This window comes from Hetaerina americana, unplaced genomic scaffold (genome assembly GCF_022747635.1).
Source record: "Hetaerina americana unplaced genomic scaffold, ioHetAmer1.1.p SCAF_12, whole genome shotgun sequence".
NCBI classification, from domain to species: Eukaryota; Metazoa; Arthropoda; class Insecta; order Odonata; family Calopterygidae; genus Hetaerina; species Hetaerina americana.
Window position 1 is genome coordinate 32,254,334 of NW_027286292.1, and position 12,366 is coordinate 32,266,699.

Below are 12,366 nucleotides of genomic sequence, written 5' to 3' on the forward strand. Positions count from 1 at the left end.
TGTATAGCCCCAGGCCAAATATACCCCACGTATTCCAAGTCATATTTATGGAAATAGTTTAACATCTATAACCAATGCCTGCCTTTCCTCTCATGATGCAAGATCTATTTATATATCTAAAATAGTATGTTTACTCAGCCAGTTTACAAAACTTCTGTTTACTGGTCTAAATAAATTAATGAAATCCTCTTTTGAAATTTAGCAATGTTTTTAAAAAAATTCAGATGTCCACCATTTATAGAAAAGGGAAAATGTTATCAACTTTTCTCTCAAAAATGTAATAGAATTATTTTACAAAAGACAAAATAATCATGCTAATGAATGATTTATCACTAAGTAAAAATAAATGACATACCATCATTATAAATCTCCTTACCAGACTTACCAATTTTTTACTTAAATATTCTTTGTGTGTGCGTTACAAATTTTTTCAATCATTGTTTATGAGTTTAATGCATATATCTAGAAACTCCACTTGGCAAGCCATATAATAAGTTAACTATTTGACTAAAACTGTTTATATCATTTGATGCTAGTTTTAAAGAAAGGTAAATTAAGAATTTAACCAGCACGAAGAACAACTTCTACTGTTATTCATCTCGTATTCATTCAATCATATGGGGACCTAATAAATTAAAAAATCACTCAATTAAGAAATTGAATTGATGCTAGAAAATATCGAATTAATAGGATTAATCACTGGTAAAAAAAATGCATGTGATAAATGTAGAGTATTATGCATTGGAGCAAATAAGTCAATTAAAAATTTGTTTCATTTGGCAAAGGAAAAAAATGCTCATCCATCAGAAATTGCATGAGTGCACACCTGCGTAGTTTTGATGGCAAGAATTATGGAATTAAAGATTGGATTAGTACTGCAAAATCCATCATATTCACTAGAGCTAGCTCCAGTGACTTTATTTATTCCCAAACTGGAAAAAATGGCTCAGAAAAAAATGATTCATGTCAGGAAAGGAGGTCATCACTAGTACAGATGCCTATTTTGAAGACCTGCCAGAATCCTACTTTTTTGGATGGGTTGAAAATGTAGGAGAAATGCTGGGTAAAGTGCATCAAGCTAAATGGAGATTATGTTGATAAATAAAATAAATCTACGCAAGATATTTACCTAAGGACTCATTGAATAACCCATATAGTATAGTAGTAACTGGAAAAATACCCAGTTCTATTTTTCAGGTGTAGCCGCATTTTTGAAAAATGTAAAAACTAAATCAACAATTTATTTCTGTGATGCAAAAGTCTTCAGAAAGAAAAAAATGTGGTAGCTACATGGAAGGAATGTTGTGTCTGTGAAAAATGAATGAATATAGTGCGGTATATGAGAGTATATAGGAGGGCATCTTTTTCTGATTACAGCGTTTTCTTAACCCACATGGTGGTTCTAAATTAATGAAGTGGTGATATATTTTCAGTCTCACATCTGTGATCTCTGTATCTTATAATTAATGAGGAAATGAATGTTATGGCAAAAACCAGGATGCTGAGGTATCGATAATTCAATAGAGGAATTAAGGCATTAATTGAGACTTTCAATGATGGAAATCAGAAGAGGAAGTGAAAAAATGATTTAAAAGTATAAAGAAGAGGATCTAGAAACTTTATATGTGAATGAATATTGGAATCGAGTTTCTGTGCTAGGCAATTGCCATCATCAGGTTATTTGAATTTATGGTCCAATTAGTTATTAGTTGACGAAATTCAACACAATTTATCTTAAGAGCAAAGGCAGAGATGTTTGAAATGAGGGAAGATGCTCTAAATGCAAGAGATTAAAACATCCTTTCTTTATAAATGTGTATAGTCTTGAATAATGAAAATTTTACCTTAAATCTCTGCACTGCATTCATGATAAAATTTACACATTGGCTTGATGAGTACTAATTAGCAGCTTCTACCACTTTTTATTATGATCCTATGCCACAAAGATTAACCAGTCATTTCTGAAGGAATTACTAGCTCTGTTATCAGTTTTTTTGTAGATATCATCATTAATGAGTGCTAACAAGAGTCATCTTTCCATTCTAACCCTAAGTGCATGAATGGTAATTACCAGCTGGATAATGCATTTATCAAATTTTGAAATGTGCAAACATGATGTAAAATTAAGAGTTTGAAATTCTATTTCTTTTGGCTTACTAAATTTTTCAATCTTGGGGATTGGCTTACAATTCCTAAAAATCAAAGAAATGAACGTTATGCAAATCTTAGAGGTCATTTTACATTTCCTCCCCTCTACTTGGAGTCAGTGCCAGCACATTGGTTGGTAATTTGGTAATATATATTAAAAATCCAGGATTGTAAGTGAAAAAATCACTCTTTTTTGCTAGCACTGATTCCATTGTGCTCAGTTGACTATTTTGAAGATGTAGCAGAAGAGATTTTGTCAAAACTTTTATTCTTTAGCTGATAATTCATTCCGGGACATGGGCATGAATAATGTTTAATAGTTTTCTGCAGGTAATTTTGGAGAAAACTCTCTTGTCATTTTGTGATAGAATGTTATTTTTAGGGTGCCTATAGCTTTGAGAAGCTTGAGTGAGAAGTTTTAACCTTTGACAATCTTATTTGTAAAAATTTTACAATTCAGCCTCTTAAAGAGGATGTGATTTCAAATCCTATCCTCTCTGCTTAGTAGATATTTTTTTTTCCGTTCCCATTGATAAACCTTTAAGTCATATCACCTTGAAATGATAATGAAATTAAAGAAGAAGAATGAAACTGAAGTGCAGCTTGCCAAATAATTCCTGCATAAAGAGATCAGGTCATGAGGTACTAGCATGGAACAGTCCTTTTTGCCAGAAAGATTGTTGAATACCAATTCAAGGACTGGCTTTTCTGCGGGAGGTGCATCCAAGAGCCAGTCAGTCATCTATCTACTGTGCATTTTCCAATTTTATGTTATATTTTTCAAATTATGGACGAACTATCGTGAGTTTTGAGAGATTTTTACACAGCAATCGGCTTCCATGAATGTTTCCAATAAAGTATGAAGTGTACTTTTTCCTCACCTTGGATGCTTCCTGAAATTGTAAATGGAAGCTCTACAAATAATTTCCCTTTGCTATATGATGAAGGAACGAGGAGGGGTAGAGGATGCCTTAGACAAGGCAAGTGTTTAGTAAAAATGTAAGTGAATGGGGTGTGCTCCACGTTTAGCTGTCTTGTCATCAATTCACCTACCCTTTATGCAGTTAGTTTCTGGTGATCTGTGACAGTTTTACATTACATATTTTCCTTTTAAACCAACTAAATTTCATCTCACTACATTTTATAGTATTGCTTAATTGTATCCTTCAAATGCTTACTGGTAGACAGATCAGGAATAGGGATCAAAATGTGGTGAATTGGTTTTGTATACCTTGGCTAACCTAAAAATGGAATAAACAAAGGTCGAAAAGTTTTTTCGGATAAGCTTTTATAAGGACTACTTATTCCCATTAGAGCAAAATATGTTATTTGTTACTCTTTAAGCTCATGACAAATTTAAATATGCCCCAAATATTAAATATGCCCCTGTAAATGTCAAATACGTGGGTTGTTCAATATCTCCTAAGAGAATCCGAGAGATGACGCTCTTAATATTGGAAAAGATTTACTTTTACTAGGCCTAATCTCTCACTAGACTGCTATTAAAGTTTCAGCTATAACCATCTTGTGGTTTTATTTTCATAGTTGACTAAAGCAACACAACTGAATTTTGTTTGTTTAGAAAAATAGAAAATGATTGCGTGTGCTTATTAAACACTTCCATTCAAAAGGCCAAGTACTGAAAGAGACCAAAACTGGGTGGGATGAAGTTCATGGCACATCTACTCCTATGTTTGTGACCATTTGCAATTGGGTAAATGAGTTAAAACATGGCCATATATCCAAAAAAGATGAACATCATTAAGGATGTCCAGTGGAAGTGGTTCCCTCTAAATATGTTTGACAAAATCCACACTATTGTTATGAGTGGTCGGCAAATCAGAGTTCCTGAAGTAGTTGAGGCCCCGGGCATATCACAAGGTACAGTTTTTTCAATTTTACATGAAAAATTGAGTGCAAAAAATCTCTGCAAGAAAGGTGTTGTGGTTGCTCTCAGTGGAGAATGAACAAAATCACATGGTCGATTTGGAGGCTGGTTAGGCACTTTTCCATCACAGTCTTGACAATTTCCTGCTTTGATACATAACAGTGTACAAAACATAGATACATAAACTTCTACACTCCAGAGACAAAGGGACAGTTGAAACAGTGGGTTTCTAAGGACAATCCGGTTCCAAAGTAGGTGAAGACTGAAATCAGCCGACAAGGTGATGGCCATGGTTTGAGATGCATGCGGAATCATCTGGATCAATCACTGGTAAAAAGGCAAACAATAAATGGAGAGTATAATGCCTTGGAGCAAATAAGTCGAGTAAAAATTTGTTTCATTTGGCAAAGAAAAAAAATGCTCATCCATCAGAAAATACATAAGTGCACACCTGTGCAGTTTTGATGTCACTCAGGCAAGGGGGTCATCACAAGTACAGATGCCTATTTTAAGGGCCTTACAGAATTCTACTTTTTGGATGGCTTGAAAATGTAGGAGAAATTCTAAGTAAAGTGTATCAAGCTAAAAGGAGATTATGTTGATAAATAAAATAAATCTATGCAAAATATTTACCTAAGGACTTATTGAATAACCCATATAGTAAAGTAGTAACCGGAAAAATACCCAGTTATATTTTTCAGGTATAGCCGCATTTTTGTATAATGTAAAAATTAAATCAACAGTTTATTTCTGTGATGCAAAAATCTTCAGAAAGAAAAAATGTGGTAACTACAACAAAGGAATATGGCCTCTGTGAAAAATGAATGAATATAGTGCAGTATATGAGGCAATATGGTTTTTGTCTCATTTATGATATGTGTAACCATTCTGTAGTGCATTAACCCTCACAATTAACTAGTCACCACCGTTTATAAGGCAAGTTTCACTCATGCCCTCAATAAAGGAAATTAAGGCGGGGGTTGCAGGTGATGATTGTGGGGATCCACCCCAAATGCTTTATCATCAACATAAGCCCACAGTGCCACCAAAAAAAATCCCTGCAAAAACAACTGCAGAAGGCAATGCTGATGAATAATCAAAGAAAAACTATTAGGGGTAAAAAATAAAGGTATTTCACTGTCATAAGCAAAACTAGATCCAATTATTCCCTAAATTCTCAAAGTATGGCATGCCTATTAATGGTTTTTAAGGAGTGGAAACAATTTATGGCATTTCCCAAAGGAAAGTAAAGATGTAAAAGAAGAATTTTGAAGAATTAAAATCAATCAAGCAATAAAAAAAATTGTTCATTTTGAAATATGAGAAAGCTACACACTGCTTCAAATTTTGAATGACTGTGTACAATGTTTCATTTCACGAGAAGTGAAAACATTGTAAAATTGATTACCGCCTCTTTTGAAGTATAGAAGTGTAAAGGAGAATGAGGCTTGCTCAGAATTAATGAAGGCGAGTAATGTCCACATTGGCCACTGTTCTTCATTTATTGAAAGGAATATCCTTTTGAAAAGGTGTTTGCTGATGGAATAGCTGGAAGTTGGGAGCTAATGGAATTAAATTCTTTGCATTAAAATGCCGAAATAGTCATTGAGATGTAATGGAAAAAGGGATAATTAATTTTTACATGGAAAACCAATGGTTAGAAGTAAACAATAGGTATACACAGTTATTTCTATCAGAGCCAAGGTTGGTTGTATATTGCCCAACAATTATGGCATCTTTGTTGCATAAATCAATGAGGAAAGTGGTGAGGATGTATAGGGATAATGATGGAAAAATTGAAGAAATTTAACCTGGAGTGAATGCTGCTCAGAGTTAGTTAACCTGAGATTCCCATGATCAATGTCTATTCAAGATCCCCCTATGTGTGTTGGCAGCCCTAGAAAAGAGAGGCCATCAATGCAAACAGAAGGTACAAGAAAAAGATATTACCTTTATTCCCCCTATTATTAAATTTTGTTTATTTGTCAAACATATATATGAAAGCTTTGCATATGTATTTAAAAAGGAGTAACTACAAAGATGTGTTTTAGATTGAAGCTAATACTTTTACTCTTAAAAACTGATAGTACCAGTTTAAACATAAAATCAACATAGGATTGAGAAGAGAAGATGTAAAACTTTCTATGAATTGGATTCTCTGAACATTATAATAACCAACAAAATTTATAACCAAGTTTAAAACTCATTTATGAATATCCTTTTTTGGGTCATGTCAAACATAATGATGCTGTTTGTTTGTAGTATATGTGATAGCAAATACTTATCAAACTTTCCCAACTAGTCTTTCATTTAATCAATGAGGCAGTTTCTATCATTGCAAATTCATAGAGAGAGAAAGTTGCTAATGATGCGCGTGTGGTTTTGCCCTTTTATCTTGGGTATCGAGTAGAAAATTCCTACAGGATATGGTCACCTATATAGTGCCCCTCATGTATGTATTGTACATGAGGTGGGAGCCTAATGCATTGCAACCCTTTTCCTCACTTTTGTAACACCCAGTTGGTCCTAACAACATTTATAAAGAGTGATGCATCAGCTTCCCAGACAGGTAAGAAAAGCGAGGGGAACTTTAATAGGAAAAAAGAGTATGTTTATCAACAATGGCCATAGTATAGAAGCCAAACCCAGAGAAAGCTTCAATGATTGAAGCATCAACTGGTGAGATTAACCATCTCAATCCTCAAAAGAGGAAAATGTTTTATTTACTTTGACCTCTGAGTGCATTTTAAAATTTCTAAAAATTATTCAAGTAGGAGAGTGAATTGTGTTATTTGCTCCTTCCAAGGCCAGAAACTTCTTAAAGACCCCCGCACAGGCCATGAACCGTACTGGAAATGAGATGAGAAGTGTTTCTTGCTTGGTTTGGCATCTAGCACTGGGGTTTTCCCCCTTCGACCATGTGGTAAACATTCAATAGTAAGGCAAGAGTCTCTTTCTTTAGGGTGAAAATGTACAAGTGACCACAAAGAAGTTTCTCCCTTCAGTTGAGCATACAAACGTGTATTTGATGTTAGAAGACACTTCAATGACAGGATGTAACCAAACAGCTGCAAATATGATAACTATGGTATTGTCCGGATGCACAGCCTTCCCACAGAATGGTAAATTAGAAGGATATGAAGAAGGAACGGAGCTGGAAGTGTTTACAGAAGAAATAGCTAAATTTGCAAAATATCTCAAATTAGAATGTGAAATAGAAGACTTAGAGGATATGCTTCAATTGAGTGACAAGAGCTTATGGATATAAAGCTTATGGATATTGTATCAGTAGCAGAAGAAAAAGTGCAAGAGAAGTAAGAAGAGGAGGTAGAAAAGAAATTCACCCCAAAGGCTCTCACCAGTTTCAAAGAAATCGATTGTAATGTAGGACAATTGACATAATGAATATATCATTCAAGATGTGGTGAGTTGTTTTCATGGGATATATGAAGAAAAAAGAAGCACACTGTCCACACAAAGCTCAGCATATTCCTCATCAAGAAAACATATCCCATCACAACCCAAGACCATGGCCCTGATGATCCAAAATCTAGCACAACCAAGGATTAAAACTTTATTTTCTAACTTTCATTGATATTAATTTTTACATGATGTAATTTTATATTGTATTTTTAAACTCAAAGTACAGTATCTACAATATTATTCTACACATGCAGAAATTTTGTATGATTGCAGATTGTAGTTTTATATTTTTATGAACAGTATGAATAATAAACAAATATAAATATATAGAATGTTTGAATTTAACCTGATAGAGAAAGAGAGTTCATCAAGGCATAGAAATTACTGTATATATAGTATTTATAAGTAAAAGATAACAATTATAGAATGTGTACAATGAAAAATAAAATATGAACAAATTTTAAAGATTATTAAAATAAATTTTGAAGTTGATAAAAAGATTCAAATTTTAAAAAATACTCTTAAGAAATAGGTGTCCAACATATGACCAATCAATCATAACAAAAGTTGGTCATAAGTTTACCACAAAGTGCCATACCAAAAGGATATCAAGATTTTCTAATGATATATTTCAGAGCTCAGAGATGCTGAGTTCCATCTGTTGGGAAAGAATGATTTGTGGACTCATCTCATGACATGCAGAAAATGGGTTTGTGAGAAGTGATGTTTTAAAGTTGTGAGTCAATTTATTCCTGACACAAATAAATAATTTCACAGTATTCTCAGTATTATGCAAAATTAAACTTCCCCTTAGTTATTCAAAAATAATGCATGTTGTGTCACTTCAGTTATTGTGGAATTTTGTTTTCCTTTCTCAAAATTGTTTCTTCTCCAGTGTATTCACTGTTTTGCTGTTTCCTTTCTTAATTTTGTCATAAATTTCCTCATAGCAGCTTTATATCCACTCTTTCTTGACCTTTTTGCACTCTTGTATGACTTGGTTTCACAACATCTTATAAACATTTCCTCTGTTTTATTTCTTGGATTCTTGTATTTTTTCTTACCTTTATGAGGTCTTTTATTTGAGGTGTTATCCAAGGCCACTTAAATTTCAACACTGCCTTACTCACAAGTTGTTCATCTGCTACTTTGGTTATGATGTTCTTTATTTTCTTCCATCATCCTTCTTTGCTAGTCATGTTGATTCCTTCCAGTTTTCTATTGATGGTTACAGTGAACTTTTCTCTTGCTTGCTTTTCCTCCAATTTCTTTGTGTTCCATATGGGTTTGTGTGTTTATTCAAACGCTTTATATGTGCTTTATTAGTATTTCCTAGCACCGCCTGCGCTAAAATAATTTCCAGCACTCCCACACTTGGTTCTCTCTGACCACAGGATTCCAGTGTCCCAACACAATTAGGTTCACATTCCCTTTTATTGCTCCTAGAAGCTCTTCTAATTACTCGTATATTTTTTCTTCTGATTGGCTGGACATAGGCATAAACATGTACACATGCAGTAACATTGTATACATAAGCTCTCCCTCTAACTTTATCATTAAGATCATTTAATTAAATTTAAGCATGATTTAATTCTTCTTCCCCATCCCTTCTTTAGTGTAATGCCCACTCTTGTAATATTCAGGTCATCTCCTGAACATATTGCCCAGTATCCATCTCTCCAGAAATATCATCTCCAGCCCTCTTAATCTCACTCACTCCCAGGATTTCCATCCCCAGGCTGTCAATCTCCATCTTACCATCTTCCAGTTTCCTTCTCACTCCTATTGACCTTATCTTCCATATCACAATCCTGTATTTGTTCACTCTGACTGATTCTCCCCTCCCAGTGGTACTCACCTCAAGGTCCTATTTGTGGGCTATCTTCAGAATATATTAATGAGAGGAATGCCATCACATCATTTTTAAATGAAAAACTACAACTTCTCGGAAGACTAATGTGGTTGTTTCATGTTGCCTTCCACATCCCTGTACTGTGGCTAATTCTGTGATGTACACTCTTGCTCACAGCAGTGGCAGATGATGATTCCCACCAATAGTCTTGATCTACACCATCAGTGCCTTGTGATGAAACTGCTACCTCTTGGCATTGGTGTTGGGCAGTTTGTTCTAGGAGTCACTTTTCTCATTACATTGCTCCAGCAAAATCAGTAGATACATTTTTTCCAAAAGCTTGAAAAACTTTTGGTGCCTCTATGTATAAGAAGAATAATGAAACTAGTGGTCTTCATCTCCATAGTTGGACTCACTACCTCTGGGCTGCCTCAGGCCCAAATAACAATATCAAGTCATAATTTGTTGAATATTTTATGTGTTGGTGAATTGGACAACCTAAATGTGTGTGAAGTACCTACACATTATGTATTGATTGTTATGTTAGCATTGCTAAGCCACGAAACTCTATGAGGGTATCAGCAGGTTTGCTAACTTTCTCACACATACTGTTGAGCAATGGATTAATCAATACCAATTAATTAAAAGAGGATTAAACAAATGTGCCTATACTCTCTACTATCTGCATCATACTATCCTAGATTGCATTGACACGTAAGGTAAGAGTGCAATTTATGCAATTATTCATAGGTTAATTGATTAGGCATTAGTTAAATTGCCACCACAATATCAACAGGCATTACGTTGATTCCCACTGCTCTTCCAGTTTCAGAAAAATGAAGTGCCCACTGGGTGATACCCAGTCATTTCAAACAGCCAGGCAGTGATTATTGAACCATAACAGGATATGCTCCACTAGTACATTGAATACTACAAAAGGAGCCCTCTCAGCCTTCTCTTATTCTAGATCTCCATTTCTTGTGTTTTCATCCCAATGGTGGGCTTAATTTTACAGATACATATGAAAGTAATTATGATTTTTATATATAAACACATTATATACTAATAAATTGGCTCCTCCCTCAAAAGTTTTGATTTTACTGGGACTCTTTCAAGGTATGTTATAGTTATTTATGATGACTATCAACATTTTCATTCAAGAGGAAATTTATTGAAAAATTAAGCATTTTAGCAGGTAATGTTTACTATGGGTAGGTCGTGGTAGTCCAGGGGGTAGCATGTTGGACTGCTGACTGGAGGGGCACGGGTTCGATTCCTGGGCAAGGCACTCTGGGCATGGCACTCTGGGCACCTGCAGCTCCACCTAAGCTATGTGATTTTTTGGGTACCAGATCTTCCTGGGAAACCATAACCAGCACAGGGAAAGGAAATGGCCCCCCTACCCTGATGTGCGAATTTCACACGCCGTCGGGCTTAGTACTGGGTGAACTGTACCATCACTGACCAAACTGACCTTCGGGTTGATTACTGTGTTTATGGTTTACTATGGAAAAAGTAAATGCAATTTAAGTAAAGCATATGAAGACATGAGTTGTATTTTTAAATGGAAGTCCTCCATTATTCAAATAAGAAGCAGTCCTCTGTTTCTCAGTTTCCTCACAACTGAGCCAAGTCTTGACGTATGCAGACAGTAAAAATGAGGGATAATAAAGGAATTATTATTCAATATAAACCCATTTGAATATTTTATAATTGCATTTTGCACATGAAATATGGATGAATATTATCCTGTATGTTCATTATCTCGACACTGGATTGAATTTGTGGCATCCTAGTTCAGGGATGATAAAAATTATCTTTTAATTAGCATTGATATGCTGAATAATAAATAGTTTTCACTTGATTTTCTTGGTTTACTGCTTTTTGTTTCTTGCTCCTGGTTTGTTATGCATTGTTTTTTATGACATTGTAATTTTGTTAAGAAGAAAATTCATTATATTTATGGACAAAATTTTGGCCAATGATGATCTGAGAGTAGACCTTCGATTTTGTGATGTAGACCTTACTGTCTGCCTTACTGCCGACTGCCTGACAGGGGATTGGGATACCGCTGAAAATAATTGTTGTATCCAGGATTTGAACCTGCGCCCTCTTGGTGGGAAGCCTCTATGTTAGCCATCGCACCATCCTGATCCCCTGCTGCCAAAATACTACACATCTTTGAGGAAGTTGATAACATGGTATAAATAGGTAGTAATTGAGCTAACTTGTGGCATCATGTTTACCAATGCATGGTGTATTCAAAAGAAGTTTGGTAGGTCAAATTTACAGAGAATTTCCCATTTTGCTAAGCCATTATTTCCAATTTTTCTGAGAAAAACCAACATAATCTACAAAAATGTGAGTAAAACTGTGGCTATATTCACGCAAAAAATGTAAATAATGCTAATATTCAATTTGCAATACATGGAAGATATCCACACTAAGCTGAATGTGTTATATGACCAAATACTATGGTTAGAAGGATATACTATTTAATCTCAGCATGTTCAGTAGCATTTGTGCATGATATTTTTTTCAATGCATGAATCAAATTTTTTAAACCATTCATTTGGATGATGAAGTAGGAATTCTGACCTATTAACAGCTAAATCTCTTAATCTATATGGCCCGGACAACAGCTGGAAAATTTTAGAGCAGTAAGATTACCAGCTTGTAGTGGGTTGCTGGTGGTTCCCAAGCAATGCTCATGGGTAGAAAAGTAGCTCTGGTTCAACGTTATCCTCTTAAATTTCAGCCTTTTGATTACTACTGTGATAGAACTCTTAGAGACAAGATATTCCTTGGCCACTTACCAGACTTTTAAAGCTAAACAAAAAAGATGTATCAGTGATCCGGAGAAAGAAGAAAGCGCTATATAGGTTAGGTGCCCCTTCATCAAAATGTTATATTGGAAACAAACTTCTAGTCATTTTGAAATGCACCAGAATCCAGGGATAATCTCCTCCCATACCACAATATGGACCACAAGGAGCAAGTTGTAACTCGTTTGCATTTGGCGTTACTTATTGCCTGATCACCCTTTTTTGTTGCT